At 38.4% G+C, this 21,579-nt stretch overlaps 1 protein-coding gene across 2 annotated transcripts in view; it reads right to left on the bottom strand.

Annotated features, from left to right (window-relative positions):
• The window catches only part of AGTPBP1 (ATP/GTP binding carboxypeptidase 1), a 157,132-nt gene extending 135,957 nt beyond the window's left edge, over positions 1 to 21,175 (bottom strand). For both annotated transcript variants that reach the window (XM_040620193.1, XM_040620194.1), the window contains exon 1: positions 20,965 to 21,175. The gene's annotated coding sequence lies outside the window, so the exon portion shown is untranslated. The remainder of the gene's footprint in view (positions 1 to 20,964) is intronic.
• Between the last annotated feature and the right edge of the window lie 404 nt (positions 21,176 to 21,579).

Here is a 21,579-nt window from a genome sequence, read left to right as displayed (position 1 = left end):
AAATAAATAAATAAAATCTTTTAAAAAATAAAATAAAATGCTTGTACAAGATGTCTTAAGAGAAATTTTTAAAGTTCTACAGTACACTAACAGTAACTAACAGTAACATATTAACATGTCATGTTTAAATGTTTAAATATTTATTTAATAAATATTTGTTTAAATATTTATGTTTAAATACCCACATAAGAAAAATAAATTTCTCTATATAGACTGATGAGTCAACAGAGGTCACTAACTATATTAAGATTATATTCCATACATACTATGTATTTATGAATATTCTAAGATTTGAAAATGGTGAAATTAAGAAAACTTTTTTTGCTAGAGTACGGCCCAAAACCAACAAAGGACAGGATATTTAGTATTTTGTCCTCCTATCTAGAAACAAAAGTGTGTCTTGAAGAACAGTGTTGACGTCTGTACTGACAATGTCCCATTAACAGCTGGCTCCATGTGAAGATTTGCCACTCCTGTTTAAATAAAAAAAAATAAAAAGCTGACTTCACAACACTGTTTTCTTCACGAAGAGGTGCTATTGTCAAAAGCTCTGGGAGATGAAAAGAAAAAAGTTCTATCTTAAACTGTAAAAAATGATTAAGTTTATTAAACAAAAACCTGTTCACTCAAAAATGTTTAAAGAACTATGTTACAACCTGAACAAAGAGCATATAATCTCCCACTATATGCAAAAGTCCAGTGGCTTAGTGGATGAAGAGTTCTCAACAGGCTGTCTGAGCTGAAAGGTGAAGTGCAGAGTATTTTCACAAACACAATAGGCTAAGTGCTTCGAGGACAAATTATGGCTACGGAAACTAGCCAACTTAGCAAACACTTGTTACCACATGAAACAAGTGAACAACTCTCTGCAAGACCTTAGACAAAATATTTTGACTTCATGTGACCAGATTCTTGGGGAAAAAATCATGTGACAAAAGAAAACCTTTATAAAACTGCTCCTTTTGCTGCTTGAGTTTGAAAATGAAAAGGGGTATCTGCAAATCTCAAGTCTAACTGACCTAGAGGAACAAAATTAAAAAGCAAAATTAAACAGGATTTTCTTATTTTCAAACAAGTGTAAGACTGAATGAGGGACCCTTTTCTTTGAACCTGCTAAGGCTGAGAACTTGACTTTGAGGGAGAAGAATTTTATGTGCTGTGATCTGATTATACACTCAAGATGAGATTTACTCATCTGTCCCTTAAAAAGTGCTGGATTTCTATGAAAGAGTATTGTCCTGGAAATCATAGGAAAGTAATGAACATATGGCTGCAGGTTTTCAACTTCTCAAGTAAGAAATAATTTTGTTTTTTAAGAAGCATCAAGAGCAAGGAGGAAATCATCTTATGTCAGTTGAAAATGAAATCTGTCAATGGTTATTTCAAGTTCAACACAGAAAAGAAAACATTCAAAAGAAAAAACAAGTTTCATATGAGAAATAAACTTCATTCTTTTAGTTTTAAAAAATAACAATTTTATTGTATAAAGCCTTTTCATAAAAAATCAACACATAATTGTTTGTAACTTCTGGACCTAAATTTGAGCCTCAAATTAGTTTAAAAAAAAGTTTGTGTTTTTTCCCAAATTCTGCTATAAATTACATCTTGGACTCTACTTTTATTAATATTATTTTGACCTATCATTTTTAGTAGCTTTGCTATTTGACACTGTTAATGTTCACATTGTAAATAACGTTAATTAGAATCAAAGTGGTAGTGGCAAAAAGATAGAAAAGCAGACCAAAAGAATGTACATTAAAGTCTAGAAATAAATGCACACATCTATGGCCAACTTATTTTTGGCAAGGGTACCAAGACTACTCAATGAAGAGAGAATACGAGCATACCTCAGAGATATTGCAAGCTCAATTACAGACCACTGTAATGAAGCAATTATCACAACAAGGCAAGCGAAGTGATTTTTTTAGTTTCCAATGCATATAAAAGTTATGTCTACACTATACTGATAGTCCATTAAGCGTGTAATACTAGCACAATATCTAAAAAAATAATGTGCATACCTTAATTAAAAAGTACTTTATTGCTGGGGTGCCTGGGTGGCACAGCGGTTAAGCGTCTGCCTTCAGCTCAGGGCGTGATCCCAGTGTTGTGGGATCGAGCCCCATATCAGGCTCCTCCGCTGTGAGCCTGCTTCTTCCTCTCCCACTCCCCCTGCTTGTGTTCCCTCTCTCGCTGGCTGTCTCTATCTCTGTCAAATAAATAAATAAAATCTTTAAAAAAAAAAAAAAGTACTTTATTGCTAAAAAGTGCAATGCTTTCATCAAGTCATAATCACCGATCACAGATCACCACAGCAAATAATGAAAAAGTCTGAAATAACACGAGAATTACCAAAACGTGACATACAAAGTGAGCAAATGCTGTTGGAAAAATGGTGCCAATAGTCTTGCTAGATGCAGCATTGCCACAAACCTTCAGTTTGTAAAAAAACACAGTATCTGCAAAACGTAATAAAGTGAAGCACGATAAAATGAGCTATGCCTGTAGTCCCTTCTATTGCTGGGACAACTGGACTTCTACATGCAACAGAATGAAGTTGGGCTCAAACCATATTATAAAAATTAACTGAAAATGGATCAATGACCCAAATATCAGTGTTAAAACTTAGCAGAAAACATGGAAGTAAATCTGCATGACCTTGGATTTGGCAAGAGATCCTCAGTGACAAAAGCAAGAGCAACAAAAGAAAAAAAGACAAAGTGGACTTCAAAATTAAAAACTTTTATGCATCAAAGGACATTATCAAGAAAGTTAAAAACAAACACAGAATGGAAGAAAATATTTGCAAATCATATATCTGATAAGAGTTTAATAGCCAAATATATTAAGAACTGCAATTCAACAAAAAGATAACTCAATTTAAAAATGAACAAAGGACTTGAGGGGCACCTGGCTGGCTCAGTCGGTGGAGCATGCGACTCGGGGTTCTGAGTTCAAGCCCCATGTTGGGTATGGAGAGTACTTAAAAATATGTTTTTAAAAAATGAGCAAAGGACTTGAATAGACACTTCTCAAAAGAAAATTTTCAAACGACCTATAAGCACATGAAAAGATGCCCACCATCATCAGTCATTACAGAAATGCAAATCAAAATCACAGTATTACTTCATACCAACTAAGATGTCTATAATTTTAAAAATGGTAAATAAGTGTTGAAAATGTAGAAAAAATGAAACGCTCATTTGTTGCTGGCAGGAACGTAAAAATGCTGCAACCACTGCAGAAAACAGTTTGGTAGTTCCTCAAAAATCTAAATATAGAATACCCAGCAATTCTACTCCTAGGTATACACCCAAAAGAATTGAAAACAGGGACTTGAACGGGTAATTGTACATTAACGTTCGTAGAAGCATTATTCACAACAGCCAAAGGCAGAAACAATTCAAGTGTCCACTAACAGACAGATGAACAGACAAAATGTGGTATATACATACAATGGAATACTATTTGGCCATAAAAAGGAATGAAGTTCTGACATACACTATAACACAAACCTTGAAAACATTATGTTCAGTGAAATAAGTCAGATACAAAACAACAAATATTATATGCTTCCATCTATATGAAATATCTAGAATAGGCAAATTCATAGAGATACAAAGTAGATCAGAAGTTTACCAAGGACTGGAGGCAAAAGGAAATAGGGAGTCATAGTCTATTAATAATTACGAAGTGTCTGTTTGCTGTGACCAAAAAAATTTGGAAATAGTGAGGTTCACTGCACAACTCTGTGAATGTAATTAAAATCAATGCCACTGAATCAAAAGCTTAAAAATGGTTAAAATGGCAAATTTTATGTTAGATACATTTTACCACAATACAAAAATTATTAAAAATTAGCTTACATTATTTAAATTATTTTTTTTAATTTTTTTTATTTTTTTTTAATTTATTTTTTTAATTTATTTATTTGAGAGAGAGAAAGAGCATGAGCAGTGGGGAGACACAGAGAGGGAGGGAGAAGCAGACTCCCGGGGAGCAATAAGCCCGACATAGGGCTCGATCCCAGGACCCTGGGATCAAGACCTGAGCTGAAGGTAGATGCTTAACCGACTGAGCCACCCAGGCGCCCCAAGCCTATCTTTTAAAAAAATGACTCCCATTTTAGCTGAAGTCAGTAATTTAATAGAAATTTATTATCTTCACTATATGAGGTTTTAAAAATCATGAAAAGGAAAAACATTAGTTTCCAGAATGGTAAGGTAAGTTTAACTACCTATTTGCTTTTCATGTAAGGTTCATTAAAGTTTTTTGTGTGTGTGCTTTAAAGAAAAATAAAACTACTCTTATATACATCATATACCACAAGCCATAATTTATTAATATCTTGTGTAGTAAAAATCTGTGGTAAGACTCTTAGGCCTACTTATATGAAGTAAAAAAATAAAGTGGGAAATTCAAGAAATGGAAAACTTGTTTTTCCTACCTGCGTTACTAACTCACATTAGAGCTTATACCCTTTATGGGGATACAGATCCACATGAAAGAGTAGATAAATTAACTGGCCAAAATAAACAAATGCACAGGGAAATATTCTATTTCAAAAGAGCATTAACAATCATTACTAGAAGGGCACATGGATGGCTCAGATAGTTAAGTGTCTACCTTCGGCTCAGGTCATGATCTCCAGGTCCTGGGATCAAGCCCTGCATCGGGCTCCCAGCTCAGCAGGGAGTCTGCTTCTCCCTCTCCCTCTGCTTGTGCTCTCTCTCTCTCTCTCTTTCTCTCTCTCTCCCCCCTCCAAATGAATAAATAAAATCTTTAAAAAAAAAAAATTACATAAACCTAAAATTTCAAATGCTGCCCCACCAGCTTTGAGACTCACAGGGTCCCAAAGGCCTAATGTCTTACCACATGTATTCCCATCTACCACGAAAGACTTCACCCAGCTAGTTCCACCATCAGCTGAACCAGCTGCACTCCACTCAGTCCTCAAGCTGTCAGCCCTGAGAATTATTCAAACTAATCACATCCTCCCGTGACGGTAGTTCATCCTTTTGTTATTACAAAGTCTGCCTGCCATGGCCTCTGTGACTGGTTCGCCTTATGCCCAAATGCAACCCCCATGAGACATGCAGTATCCTCCACTCCCCAGTCGTGAATATAGGACTAATAAACTGTTACTATCATCTGGTCAATGTCAGGTAGTAGACATCTCATACTATTTAAGACAGAAGATCTCTCCTTCACCAATGAATTGAATAGGTGATCAAAAAACAATTACTATATCTAAACTTTCTCTTCACACTAGTATCACTGCTGCAGATGTTCTAATTTTTATGTAGGAATTCCCTGAGACCTGAAAATTATTTCATGGACCCTTCAGGGTATAAAGAAACAGAAAGGCCGTAGGTAGGGCTGGTGCAGACCACAACAGGTACTGGTCCACTGTGGTTCTAAGCTAGTACATACAGCAAGACATTCCTGACCACCACAGTTTCCCGATTTTATTAATTTTTTTATAAAGTAAAAATTCAGTTTATTCATCTGTTTATGACACAGTACACAAGAGGCAAAGTGTTTCACATTACAGATTTTGTTTCCGACTCCTTGGAATGTTCATTTCTTTGGCCGATAGAAGAGACTAGACATGAGAGGCAGGCCATGCTTAGGCAACTGAAATAAAGATGAGGAGGGGGGCAGTGCTAACATCATCCTCGCAGGGATGGGCACAAGGGGACTACTGGTCACAAGCTATTTTCTGGAACTATTAGCTAGAAACAAAGGACCACCACTCTTGGATACTCATGCCATCATGGGCCTCAGTCAACCCCACCACACAGGTACAGCAGCGCTTGCAGGGAGTTGCCTTTGGTGTCTTGCTGGATGCAGTCATACAAGAACCTGCCATCCTTTCTCTTGACCTCAGACCTAATTTTCAACATGTCCACTTCACTGTGAGAGATACCATGACTCTATTCAGGACTTCATCAGGGCACCTGGCTGGCTCAGTCAGTAGAGCCTGTGACTCCTGATCTCGGGGTCATGAGTTTGAGCCCCACGCTGGGTGCAGAGATTACTTTAAAAAAATTTTTTTTAAGATTTAATCAGGACTTTGGGGCGCCTGGGTGGCACAGCGGTTAAGCGCCTGCCTTCTGCTCAGGGCGTGATCCCGGCGTTATGGGATCGAGCCCCACATCAGGCTCCTCCGCTATGAGCCTGCTTCTTCCTCTCCCGCTCCCCCTGCTTGTGTTCCCTCTCTCGCTGGCTGTCTCTATCTCTGTCAAATAAATAAATAAAATCTTTAAAAAAAAAAAAAAAAGATTTAATCAGGACTTTATCACGAGTCCCTTTGTCCTTCTCGGAGTCATACAGTTGGTCAGCAAAATTTAAGGGCTTGTTCTGAATGCACTGGATCAGGTTCAGGAAAGCATTTTCCAGGTTTCCTTTGACCTCCTCTTTGAGGCTCTCCAGCATGTCATAAAGATTCAGGAAAGGATTATTCAAAGTATCATTTATGTGCTCTGACCAAGTAAACACATTAAAAGCGAGAGTTTGGGACACATATTTTCAGATTAACCTAACTTTCTTTCTTTTGATAGGATTAATTAATTTGTAAAAGAACAAGTGAAAATGACAGTAAATCTTGACTTCTACAAGGTCTTGGAAAAGTTTTCTTACTGTATCTTCCAGACTCCAAGGTCCTTGAGTGTAAGGGATTAAGCCTCATTTGTCTTTGGGTCCCCCAATGCCTGGAACAGTTCTTAATAGTTTGCCAAAGTCTGTGCTCTAGATAAACAAATATATTAACTGAATGAAGGATGTAGAAATATGGCTCAGATGCTGGTGTAATTGAGTGGTTACTGGTTAGACAATCTTGCCTGTAAGATCCAGCCAATGGATCAATATCAAACTAGACAAATGAGAAGTTCAAACTGTGAAACAGGTAAAGGACAGTATCATTTTGGTTTTGAAAATGACATATTTGCATGGAATAATAGAGAAAATCTTTATTATTTCAGAAGGGAGTGTAAACTAGTATAGCTGTTGTAGAAAGCGATCAATATTCAGTGAAATTAAAAATGTGTTATACTTTATAACCCAACAATTTGACTCCTGAGTATGTATCTCAGAGATACTCTTCAGAGATCCTTAAGGAGACAGAAATGAGAATGTTTACCATAATTTTGTCTGTAACAAAGGACAGGAAACAATATAGGGGCAGTTCCTTAGACCTGGACAAGAGGGGCCTCTGCTCTGGACCCTGCGTTTAAAAGTCTTCATATATCACAAAGAAACAAAAAGTATATTTCTTTAAGTACATTTGGGCACCTTGGTCACTGACTTGGTACTTAGGGCTAGCATGGTCTGACCTTAACCGTACATATTCTCAGTTGTAATTCCTGACTCTGTTCTTCGCTGTAGTTGGTCAAAATGTGGGCAATAGTGACCTCACCCACACCTTTGGTCTTGATGGCTATTTCAATGTTCAGAACATCACACTCAACATCAAAACTGGTGTACCCTCTGACCAACTTGTATGCACCTGTAGGTGTGGAGTGATCACCCTCCAGGCTGAGCTTGCAGAGAATTTCGTGAACAGTAGACATTTTGGAAGAGTTTGGGCCAGAAGCCGAGAGCTGCAAGCATCCCCAGTTGTGAAGGCAACAGTTTCCTGATTTTAAAACATCAGTGTCGTTCTAGCAATGAAGATCTAGAAGCAATTTCACAGACAGGAGGTCTCTTCATCATAAAAGAGAAAATATCTCCCTTGGTTTCTCAGTTTTATGTAGGGATTTGGGAGATGTTGTTTACAGCTCAACCTAGAATCTCTTTCTTTAAATCTCCAAACAATTCTGTAAGCCACTTAAAACCTGTGCCAGATACTGATTTATTGCCCCTCATCTCCAAATTCACCCGTTTTGCCAGCTCTGTGAAAATGGATTTGTGTCCTTAAAATACGAATTTCTTTGCCAGCTGGCAAGCTATTAAACTTTGTCAAGAGGGCACTGGAAAGACATTGCAGAGGAAAAGGATTTTGCTTCCTGGCTCTAGGGTGTTCACCTGGCTGCAGCAGGCAAGGCTTCTCTAGGACCCATTCCTGCAACAAGGACGGCTTCTACAGCACCAGCCTCCTGTGGCACACGCAGCTTCTCCAACAGGAGTCTAAGCTGTTCTGTACCAGGGTGCCTCTGGTGAGACATCTTCCTATGAACAGCTTTCCCTGGTACCCTACATGGCGAACACCCAGCAAATTCCACTAGTGTCACACCACACCTACTTACCTTGACCTTGCCCCTTCCAATCTTGACCTTGCCCTTTCCAAGTCTCCAGTGAGGGTAGGGACCCTCTCTCTCTCAGCACTGGGGGTAATAACTGGTCTTCATATCAGCTATTCCTCTATTCTTTAGAGCTATCTTTACTTCTTGCTGATAAAGCCTTCAATTCTCTAATCCCTGTTACAGCCAATAAATTTTTACATTAATTTTTCCCTGTTAAATTACCACATGGTTTCTATTTCCTGATTTGACCCAGACTGATACATCCCAACAATTCTTTAAACTATTTAGTACCCTAAACTAAATAAACGCTCTCTGCTTAAGGTATCTAGAGTGAATTCTATTCTCTGCAACTCAGACTTCAATTTTCTTTTTCAATAAAGAATTTTGTGGGAAAAAAATCATATAATACCTTCAGAGATTAGATAAATCTATGATATCATTATTTTTAAAAGATTTTGTTTATTTATTCGACAGAGACAGCCAGCGAGAGAGGGAACACAAGAAGGGGGAGCGGGAGAGGAAGAAGCAGGCTCATAGCAGAGGAGCCTGATGTGGGGCTCGATCCCAGAACGCCAGGACCACACCCTGAGCCGAAGGCAGACGCCCAACTGCTGTGCCACCCAGACGCCCCTATGATATCATTTTTTTAATTAGTAAGTGATACTAATTATGCATAGCCAGGGTTAAGAACAGCTTCTGATGATTATATTCCTAGGTCAGCCTATTAAACACTTTAATTGTAATATTAACTCCAACTTAGAATACTATTATTCCTGTTATGCTTAACCACTATTTAAAAACTTAGTCTGCAATGAGATACCACTTCACACCCACTAGAATGGCTATAATAAAAAAAAATACAGACAATAATAAGAGATAGCAAGGATGTGAGAAACTAGAACCCTCACACATTGCTGATGGGAATGTAAAATGGTACAGCTGCTTTGAAAACAATCTGGAAGTTCCTCAAAAGGTTAAACATAAAGTGACCATGTGACTCAGCTATTCCATTTCTAAGTATATACCCAAAGAAATTAAAACTTATATCCACACAAAAATTTGTACACAAATGTTCATAGCAACATTACTCATAACCAAAAAGTGGGAATATGTCCCACCCAAATGTCCACCAACCAATGAATGGATAAATAAAATGTGGCATAGCCATACAATGGACTATTATTTAGTGATAAAAAGAAACAAAGTACTGATATGTGCTACATGAATGAACTTTGAAAATACTACGCTAAGTAAAAGAAGCCAATCATGAAAGACCACATCATTATATGATTCCATTTATATGAAATATCCAGAATAGGTAAATCTACACAGACAGAAAGATTAATGGTTACCTAGGACTAGAAGAGAATGGGATGGGGGAGAGGGGACACATTAAAAGATGTGGAGTCTCTTTTGGGGGCAATAAAAATGTTCTAAAATTGACTGTGGTTATGGTTGTGATGTGTGAAGCAAAGGCAGAAAGAAATGTAGATAAAATTAAATGTCCTTATAACCTGCAGCCTATTAACAAATACTTGGGATAGGCAGATTATAACATTCCTCCAAGATCCTCTGAGTCTTCTTTAGCATATGAAAGTCCTTTTGTAACTTCCCTTATCTTTACTTCCCCCCCCCACCCCCAAGGTATATAATCAGTTGCTCCTCCCAATCCCCCCAGTGCATCAGGGAGCCGAAGCACATTCTGCCCATGGGTCCTGTCCCCGTGCTTTAATAAAAACCACCATTTTGCTCCAAAGACATCTCAAGAATTCTTTCTCAGACGTCAGCTCCAGACCCCACCAACACCAACATTCTAAAAACCAGATCAGTTGCATAACTCTGAATAGCAAAGGACACTGAATTGCATATTGTAAAGTGAAAATTGTACATTTTGTAAGTTATATATCAACAAAGCTGTTTAAAAAAAAAAAAAAAACTTAGTCTCTGCCAGAACCTTCTAATTCAACCCATCCTCAAATTAGGGTCAGGGGCTTACATCCTCTGTAGTTCAGCACCTGATTCCCATGATAAAATATAATATCCTTTTACACAAAACCAAAACTACTGACCCACCTGGGTCTTTAGGAAATGTATTCTAAGTTATTCATCCAGCAGAGATTTAAAAACAAAAAACAAAAAACCTGCTGTGCTGTACATAAAAATCCACAGTATACTTTTCCCTAAGTGGGAGAAAGTATATGAGTTGACTTTTATATATTTAAAGATGGCTTGAACTAGAATTAAATGTGGGAATTAGACCTTAGCAGAAAATCATACAAGCAAGATCAACTTGCTTAACCTAGCCCACGCATAAGGAAAACCAAGCAATTTTACATACCCTAGGCTCAAGGAAAGTAAAAATGTTGGATTTTCTGATTTTTTTTTAGATGCTCCTGATCTTTTGCTCTCAACTAAAGCTAGTTCCAGAGCCCGGGGAATCAAAATTGAAGGGCTAAGCTTTCACTGGCTTAACCCTAAAATCAAGATCAGCAGCCAAGTAAGTATGCATACACACACAAAGGCATTAAACATCATACATGTAAGCTGTCCTAATTTTCATTCCACATACAAGCCATGAAAGAAATTCTGACACACACCCTAAAATTAAGGTTGTATATTCTAAATATGTAAATACTTCAAATATACATGGTTTTTCATTTATTTCAAATCAAACTACTAAAAAAAAAAAAAAAAAAGAAAAAATGCAAAGAAAAATACACTATTCACACCCTAAAGTACAACCTCAATCTTTTAAATACAATCTGAGAAATATGATTCCCTTCTGACTTGCCTTGTTTAAACAACTTGGTCCAATTCCCATTCAACCAGAATAAGCTCATTATTGTACTTTCATCTGTTCACAACTGGGCCCCCCTACAAGACATCATTAGGCAAAAAGCTTCCACTGTTTAAAAACTTTGGGGAAACATTGCTCTAGTCAACAATGATTACCTTTGCCATTAAAAATTAGACATTGTTCTTGCTGGAGTGGATGTGGACAACTCAGGAAAGACTACAGTTAAAGAAGATCTGGGTAGTTGGTTCTACTCTGGGTCATTGGGAAACAAGTACATTGAAAAAGCACCATCTTTTGTCAGCTTTCTCTAATTGTTTCATGATCTGAAAAGAAGAAATCACTTCTCAAGAACGTAAGGAAGCTAGTATTCCCCCACAACAGTCGTGTCAATGTGATGGAAAACTGTAAATCCTGATTACTGAATAAAAAAATCCGAAAGAATATGACCGTATCCTTAGTAACATTACTGAAGAAAAAGTGAGAAACTTTAAGGGAAGGAGGTAAATAATACCTGTTGTCTAAGAAAGAGGAGTAACATTCCCAGCAAAAGGCATATAAAGATTATTTCCATTTAAATTAAGAGAGAAGTATCTATGTTGGACATAGCCTGCATATACTAATCTATACATTCATAAACATTAACCTACTCTAAATTACTATTACTAAGGTATACATTTTCATCCAGTTACCTTATTCATATGCCATTCAATGATTATAGCTCTTACACAACCAAGCATTGCGGCAAACACAGAACCCCATGCACCCAAAATCCACATAAAATTTTTGACTCCCCCCAAATTTAACTATCAATAGCCTACTATTGACCAGAAATCTTAACAATGATGTAAACAGTCAATTAACACATATTTTGTGTTATATGTATTATATGCTGGATCCTTATAATACAGTAAGCTAAAGAAAAGAAAATATTAAAATTATAAAGAACAAAAAATATGTTGACAGTACTGTACTTATCAAAAAAAAATCTGCCAATAAGCAGACTCACACAGTTCAAACCTATGCTGTTTAAGGGCCAACTGTAGTTTATGAATGTTTTAGCCCAATCTGCAAACAGGAAAATTTATTTCACTTACATTATTGTCATTAATTTTACCAAAAAACTGTGGGTAAGAGTAAACCTATAAAGGTTATACCTTTTAACTTTCTTCATCACACATCCTCATTAAAAATACAAGTTTGGATAGTTCACACACTATCCTATAAAGATGTTTCAGCACTTACAGAAGGTCTAATTTGCTATGGGATATTTTAATTATACTACAAATAAAAAGGTTTTACTGTTGGGGGAGTAGAATCACACCACACTTCAATCTAACTAAATAATAACAACTTACTTAATATAACACTTCCCTCAACTCAGATTCCAACTATTCTCAGACTTAAACAAATGCCAAAATTCCTAAGTCTATATAGGTGATATTTGAAATTAAAATTCTTGCCTTGAAACACACATTTTCCTTGCCTCTAACCTATGATTGACCCATTAAAATGGTTTGTTTTGTTTGTTTTTTAAGGAAAGTATCACAGCCAACCTCAGCTCCAACAAAAATCAAAATATACAAGATATGAGAGACTCAAAAAGTCACAAGGCATATAAAAAAACAAATAGCAAAATGACAAAAGTTCCTCCTTACCAGTAATTACTTTAAATATAAATGGATTAAAACTTCCAATGAAAAGGCAGAGGATGGCAGAATGGATTTAAAAAACATAATCCAGGGGCACCTGGGTGGCTCAGTCAGTTAAGTGTCTGTCTTCAGCTCAGGTCATGATCTCAGGGTCCTGGGATCGAGCCCCACATAGGGCTCCTTCTCAGCGGGAAGCCGCCTTCTCCCTTTCCCACTCCCCCTGCTTGTGTTCCCTCTCTCGCTGTCTCTCTCTCTGTCAAATAAATAAAATAAAATAAAATAAAAACTTCTATCTTGTTAAAAAAAATAAAATAAAATAAAAAACATAATCCAACAATATGCTCTCTACAAGGACTCATTTAGATATAAAGGCACAAATAGGTTGAAAGTAAAAAGATAGAAAAAAGATATTCCATGCAAATAGTAACCAAAAGCTATATGGGGTAGCTTTACTAACATCAGACAAAATAGACTTTAAATGGAAAAAGATTACAAGAGACAAAGAAGGACACTAACTATTAATAAAAGATTATATAACAATTATAAACATCCACATACCTAATAACAGACCATCAAAATACAATAAGCAAAAACTGACAGAATTAAAGGCAAAAATAGACAGTTCTACAGTAATTGTTGGAGACTTCAATACCCACTGTCAGTAATGGATAGAACAATCAGACATAAGATAAATAAGGAAATAGTGGACTTGAACAACACTATAAACCAACTAGAGATAACAGACTTATCTAAAATACTACCTAACAACAGAATATGCATGTTCTTCTCAAATGCACATGGGAAATTCTCCAGGATAGGCCACCTTTTAGGTCACAAATTAGGTCTCAACAGATTTTAAAAGATAGATATTATACAAAGTATCTTCTCCAACCACAACAGGATGAAGTTAGATATAAATAAGAGAAGGAAAACTGGAAAATCCACAGATTTGTGGAAATTAAACAACACACTCCTTAACAACCAATAGGTCAAAGAAAAGATCAAGGGAAACGAGACAAATGAAAACAAAACATAGCAAAATTTATGGGATGCAGAGAAAGCAGTGCTAGGAGGAAAGTTACAGCTATAAACACTTACATTAAAAAAGTAAATTTTAGAAAGGGGGGAGTGTACCTGGGTGGCTCAGTCAGTTAAGCACCTGCCTTCGGCTCTGGTCATGATTCCAGGGTGCTGGAATGGAGTCCTGCATCAGGCTCCCTGCTCAGCGGGGAAGCTGCTTCTTCCTCCCTCTCTGCCCCTGCCCCATTCATTCTTGCTCTCTCTCTCTCTATCCTAAATAAATTTTAAAAATAAATAAAGATCTCAAATCAACAACCTAACTTTACAAATTAAGGGACTAGAAAAAGAGAAAACACAAAGCTAGCAGAAGGAAGAAAATAATGACTAGAGCAGAGATAAATAAAATAGAGAATAGAAAAATAATAAGAGAAAATCAAAAAAATTGGTTCTTTAGAAAGATTAATGAAATTAACAAACCTTTATTAAACTTAAAAAACAAAGACGACTCAGATCATTAAAGTCAGGAAAGCAAGTGAAGACATTACTATTGATTTTACAGAAATACAAAGGATTTTAAGTGAAGAGTATGAAAAATTGTGCACCAACAAACTGAGTAACCTAAATGAAATTGACAAATTCCTAGAAAACAAACTTACCAAAATTAAACAAAAAGAAACAGAAAATCTGAAGATTCATAACTACTGAGATTAGATGAGTAATAAAAAACTTCCCAACAAAGCCCCAGATTTGATTGTTTCACTAGTGAACAAAACATTTAAGGAACATCAATCCTCAAATTCTTCCAAAAAACTGAAGAGAATACTCCCTAATTCTATGAGGCCAGCACTGCCCTGATACCAAAGCCAAACAAAGACATTACAAGAAAACTACAGATCAATATCCTTTATGAACACTGATGTACAAATCCTCAACAAAATAGCAGCAAACCAAATTCAGCAGCACAAATGCAAATCAAAACCACAATGTGATACCTACCACCACACACCCATTAGAATGACTCCACCCCCCCCCCCAAAAAAAAGACCAATCACACAGAAAACAAGTGTTTACAAGGATGTGGAGAAATTGGAACCCTCATACACTGTTGGTGTCAATGTAAAATGGTGCAGCTGCTATGGAAACAGTAGGGTTGTGACTCAAGAACTTAAAAACAGAATTACCATATGACCAAGCAATTCCACTTCGGAATATATACCCAAAAGAACTGAAAGCAGGGCCTCAAAGAAGTATTTGTACACCCATGTACAAAGCAGCATTATTCACAATGGCCAAAGGTTGCTGAAGCAACCTAACGGTACACTGACAGATGATGTGGTATATACAAACAATGGAATATTATTCAGCCCTAAAGAAGGAAATTCTGATGAATCCTGAAGACAGTGCCAAATGAAACAGCCAGTCACAAAAGGGCAAATACTATATGATTCTACTCATAAGAGGTACTTAAAGCAGTCAAATTCATAGAGAAAGAAAATAGAATGGTGGTTGCCTGGGGCTACAGGAAGAAGGAAATGAGGAGTTATTGTTTAATGGGTACAAAGTTTCAGTTTTGCAAGACAAAAAAAATCTGAAGATGGATGGTGTGACGGTTGCACAACAATGTGAATGTACTTAATGCCAATAAACTATATACTTAAAAACGGTTTAAATGGTAATTTTTGTATTATATATATATATTGCCATAATTTTAAAAGTAAATTTTTTAACAATCAAAATATGAACCAAAAATATGAATATAAATCAGTATGTTAAGAATTGGGAAAAACAAGTCTCAAATGAAAACACAAATTCAAATTGATGAGATGGAATTAACAAATGAAAAAGACATTCTCAACAGGCAAAGAAAAAAACCCAGAACTCTAGAGTTGTAGGAAGCTTCAAAGATCACCTGGGAGTCAAATTCTCTTACTTTGCAATTAGGAGAAGCTCATCAGGAGGTTTGCTGTCTTGCATATCCATTACCACTTCTACCTACATGCAACTAGAAACTGTGCCACAATAAATTAATAAATCTGGAGAATTCTTGTCAAAAGTAGTATTCTTTTCAATTTATTAAACTCATTATATGTGGCAGTGTTCACATTTTTATTACCATTATTCTATCATAAATCCTTCATAAACCTTATTACTTTTATTCCCCATGTTACCTATACCCTTATAATCTTCATAATCTTAAACCATTTTCCCCCTAAGGTAGGATGTGAGGCAAGGACAGCAAGTGCTGGGTACCTCTCCTTAGGATGGTTCATCCTCAGCATGAATTAGGTAAGAAATGAACAGAGATTAAGAAGGGAAGCTAAGATGCTTATTTTAGCTTAAGAGCTCGGTATCAGTTGAGCTTTCCACACGGTGTCTTCACTATTTGTCTAATATACAACCCCCCATATTAGATTTGAACATCTGTGTGGATATGTACTCCCAAATTGTTTTGTTTTTAGATAGTATAATTTCAGATTACTAATACTATAGTTCCCCAGTATCAGCACCTGACTAAAACCCTTAAGAAACCTCAACTTTCTGTGAATAACCTTTATTGGGCTTAAATTAAAAAAAAAAAAATTAAGAAGGCCTTTACTGGGGCCCAAAAGTCTGAAGCAAAAACAGACTAGTGATTGTCACTACCACTTCCTTTCCTTATCAAAGTTTGGTAGGAATCAGCTGATTTATACCAGAAATCCTCAAAATGTGGTCCATGGTCCCCTTGGGTCCTGACACCTTTCTAGGGGGTCCACAGGTCAAAACTATTTTCATAACACTAAAATATCATTAACCTTTTTAAATGTATTAACATTTATACTAATGGTACAAAAGCCATGATGTGTAACATTTCTGGCATCTTGGAACAACTTATGCTACTGGCACCAAGCTACGCTATTAGTCATTATATTTTTCACCATCAAGTACCAGTAGCTATTGGGGGGGGAGCCTTTTTCATTTAAGAATGTCCTTTAAGGGGGGCCTGGGTGGCTCAGTCGGTTAAGCATCTGCCTTCGGTTCAGGTCATGATCCCAGGGTCCTGGGACCAAGCCCTGCATCCGGCTCCCTGCTTGGCAGGGCATCTGCTTCTCTCTCTCCCTCTGCCCCTCCCCATGCTCGTGCTCTGTCTTCGCTTGCTCTCTCTCTCAAATAAATAAAATCTTTCAAAAAGCAGAGTAAAGACTAATTTTACTAAATCTCAGCCCTTGAATATACATCTTTTTTAAATATTCTATGTGACAAAATGGTAAGTACACATGAAGCATTTCTGGCCACATACTGAATTACAATAGTTGATGGCTGTCTTAAGGTAAAGTACTTGTGTGACTGAACTGAGGTCTTACACTAGCCTCTTCTTTTTCATGAAACACCATTTTTACTTGAAAGAATGACTTCGGTTATTCAGACTTAGGTATTTTGGCAGAGGTTATCTCAGAGATGAACAAAATCTGCTTGTCACTTCTAGGAAACAACTGGCAATCATATTTCTTGCCAATGATAAAATATGAGCTTTCAAGCAAAAATCAGATTTCTGGAAAACTCACACCTACCATCAATCATGTCATGACCTGGACAGCTTCCCAATAATTTGTTTCTGATAGGATAAGTGGTGATATTAACAAATGTGATTTTTTAATAACATATGAAATGTGTCAACATGTGAAAGATCTGCATAACTGAACCAATACTTAGAAAGGACCATGGCATGATGTTACAAATTCAGGCATAGTTATCTAAGATCCATTCAATGTTCAGACTAACGGATTTTAATATAACATTATGAAAAAAGTCCACTGATATGATCTCAGATTACACGCTGCAAATACCTAAAAAACCAACACATGTGAGCTGTGATATAGTACCAAAGAAGAAAATCCATTACTATCTGAAAAGACTATTAAGCCTTTTCTATCCATTAGCTATGTAAGGCTGGATTTCTCCTTCTATATACTTCAAACCCAAAAACATATTGCAACAGACTAAAGCAGGAGCAGATAGAAGAATCCAGATGTTTCTATTAAACCAGACATTAGAGAAAAATGTAAAACAAAGCCACTCATTGCCGTATTCCTTTTGAAAAATACTTATTTTTCAAAAAAAAAGCTTATATTAACATACTGTCATATTTAAGTGAATTAATAAAAGTTATATATCCCTTTTTAATTTATAATATAATAACTACAGACATAATCCACAAAAGCTCTTTGGGGTGCTCGATAATTCTTAAGAATGTAAAAAGGTCCTGAAATCAAAAGCTTGAAAACAACTGATTTAAAGAACTCAGTACTAATATCAGATCCCTGCAAATGAAGGACAACAGTAAGTACATAAAATCAATAATTAAAAAAAAAAAAAAACTTTCCTAGAAAAATTACACAAAAGCTAAAAAGGAATACAATGTCTAATCAAAACTAACCTCACTCTCTAACACCGATAAAGAAGAAAACAAAAGAACGCATAGATGAAAGTGATTTTGTATGTCCTGGAAACATCATGCAATATCTTGATCAGATAAACCCATATATACCTATTAATAGTTTGATAGATAGTATTTTTGATAGCAGCACATGACAGTCAAAGAAACTCGCAATCGCAAACTCAAAAACAGGTGATTAAAATAGCAGTCACCACCACTATGAGGGAGACAATCCAAGATTCTGTCAGAAGGGACAAACAGGGATACTTCAGCACCTCTCCAGCAGCATCGTAGGGCACCCAGCTCAGGGTCTAGCTGTTCTATTTAAAACTAAATTACATGCTTCCACAGCAGGATAGTGAGACTAAGCTCTCATTTAGTCCCAAAGGAGCAAATGGGTCACAGTGGAATTATTCTACAGAAATAATGCTCCATCAGCCTAAAGTCCCTCTTCAGCTTTCTGGATCCCTTGGAAGAGTGAGGAAAAGCAGTAGCAGTAATATTTACTGAACGATTACTTCGTGCCAGGCACTGTGGGCTAAGCATTTTATGTGTATTAACTCATTTAATATTCAAGATCTTAAGGGTATAACTATTATTACCCCCATTTTTGGAATTGAGAAAACTGAAGCATAAAGAGGATAAATAACTTGCCTCAAGCAAAGCCAGGATTCAAACCCAGCCAGGCTGGCTATGAAGACCAACTCCCTAGCCATTACAGTACAAAGGCACAGTAACTAAGAATAATATATAAAATTTCAAATTTCATGTCCACTCTAAACAACTTCTGTCATTCACATCAAGACCCATTGCCTAAGGGAGGCTCCCAGCTTGCAGAGAGCCCTCTGACAGTTTCATCCATTACTACTGATAGTAGTTCAACTTCCAGGTACTGAGCGATCTTAAGCAAGAGTACATTTTCGAAGGTGAATACTATGGAGATTTATTGAAAACTCCAAAATTTAGAATCTAATACAAATTAGGTAATTTCAAAAGTCTTGAATCTCTTTTCCCTCTGCCATTGGAGATAAAAACCATTACTATACAGGAGTCTAGCTAAACTGTTCCAAAGAGAATAATAATACCTCAATTCAAGTCAAAGGGAAAAGCTTTATAAAAATTGCCTCTACAAAAGCTTAAATTACATTAAAACACTTAAATGTTTTGCAGTGTTGGTTAATAACAAGAGGAACTGTAAGTCTACACCCTTGATTTCAAAGCTCGGAGTGAGATTGCAGTTCTAAGTGTAGAAGCAATTAATTCAAGGCAGAGTTTTGAGGTCATTAAAAATGAATCTGTAACTTGGTTGTAGAATCTAACTCAAGAGAGGTGGAATGGGAAACTAAAGAAGTCATATTACAACAAGAAAATAAGGAGTAGATAAGACATGGCTATCTCACAGCAATTACAGGGCTAATGACAGAAATTACAGGAAATGCTTCTAGATCTCCCAGGGTTTTGTTTGTTTTTGATTAGTATTTGGCACACGTTTTGAAATAGGTACCATTTAAAGTGCCTTAAATAAACTACTACTTTTTAGCGTACTGAACTGAAAACATTCCGCTACGCTATTACAAAAATAGCTTTCTAGTTTTCTCAGGAAAAAAAGACAATTTATAAGAAGAATTCAGAGGTTACTAAAGAAAGTGATAACTCGATTTACATAAAGATTACAACAGGGACATAAAAGGTAAGTGAAAATGAGTGATCAAGAAGACCGTTCACGTCCTTTCTCACTGCAAATTGTCGTGCATCAAAATTAAACACTGCTACAATTTTCAACACCTGATAAAAACAAAACACCCACAAGGAATTAATATTGCCAAAAAAAAAAAAATCCGCTAAGTGTTAACAATGCATTAGGTCATCAGCAGTGCTGGATCTTCAAGCACTGAACTGAGCAAGCTATATTAAAACAAGAAACGATCTTTAAATTATCAACATTCACATCGATTATGCTAAGATGTATAAAAACTCCATTCTATAATGGGTAAATGCCCAGGAAACCAATCGATTCAAAACTGCACTGATACTTATAAGAGGCTTAAGCGACACAAGCGGGAAACAACAACCGTAGAGCCAGACAAGCCTCTGCGTTGGGGTTGCAGGAGTCCTTGAATACTTGCAATTAAGAGCCTGCAACTCAGGAAGAAAGGCTGTAAGGAAACTCTGCACTGTCATCTAGGGCCATCTGATTCAGGTTCAAATCAAACCCAAAGGCGACAAGTTGTAAACAGAGAACACACTTCAGGCCAAACCACCCCCTGAAAAGAAGCAAACGTAGCCACCGCCTATATCACATCACAGCAACACCACCAGAAAGCTAGGCGCGCTAGGGTGTGGGTGCCGGGTGGGTGCCGGGGTGGGTGGAGATGCAGGGCGCGCGCCCGCCCCCGGCCCGCCGCCCCTCAGCTCTGCTCCGCGCTGCACCGCGGCGACCGGCGCTCTCAGCCCCACAGAAAGGGCAGGGCACGGGGGCCGCTTCTGCCCGAAAACTGCGTCGGGGACCCTCCGCCGGGGATTGAGGCGGGGACCCCCGAACGTCCGCGGTTGGAGGCGGGGTGGGGCGTTTTCCAGAAACCAGCCAAAGCCCCAAACCATCAGGGGTTTCCCTCCAGCTCCGGTCCACTCGCCCCGAGAGACACGCGTTACACAACCTGTCAGGTGAGGGGCGGCGGGGTCCCAGGACGCAGACAGCGGCGGGCCCAGGGTCGCTCCTCCCCGCTTCTCCCGCCCCCGGGAAGCCGAGGCCGGGGGAGAGCAGAGAGGCGGCGGGCAAGCGGGCAAGCCGCAGCGGAGGGGCGGCCGGCCCGGACGCGCGGCCGGCAGCGGGGCGCTCACCGGCTCAGGACGGGGCGCTGGCAGGGACTGGGCAGTGCCGCAGCACCCGGCTGGGCGTCGGCTGCGCCAGCAGCTGCTCTCTGGAAGAACGGCGGACTCCTCGCCGCCCGCCGCCCGGTGTTTTCATACAAACCCCGGTGGCAGGCAAGGCGGAGGCGGCAGAGGCGGCGGAGGCGGCGGCGGCGGAACCTGCCCGCATCCCGGGCAACGTCAGCGCGGCGCCCCGCCCACCGCACGCCCGGGGCCAGCGGAGCTCAGCGCGCGCGCAGGGCGGACGCGCGTGCGCGCGTGCCGTCGCATAGCTGCTGGGAGGCGGGTACGCGCGGCCTGAGCTACAGGATGGGACTTGGGGAGCGCGCGTGGGCAAGGAGGGAGCGTGCGCAGGAAGGAGGGTGGGGCGCGCGCTCCGGCGTTAGGTGCTGTGGGGCGGGGAAGGCGCGGCAGAGGTCGGGGGAGGAGGACTGCACGCGTCGCCGGCCCTGTGCCTGCGGCGGGCGTCCAACCGAACCGAAGCGGTTCGCGGGCGGCTCCCCACTCTGCAATTCACCTTCGTGTATGGTCCCAATTAGAGCCTCCCGCCTTTTCCCCGATGTAAGCCGGCGCCCACCCCCACTA

Source organism: Ursus maritimus, unplaced genomic scaffold, assembly GCF_017311325.1.
Source record: "Ursus maritimus isolate PB19 unplaced genomic scaffold, ASM1731132v1 scaffold_34, whole genome shotgun sequence".
Classification (NCBI taxonomy): Eukaryota; Metazoa; Chordata; class Mammalia; order Carnivora; family Ursidae; genus Ursus; species Ursus maritimus.
The sequence above is the reverse complement of the archived record's forward strand: the minus strand, read 5'-3'. Positions and strand labels throughout refer to the sequence as shown.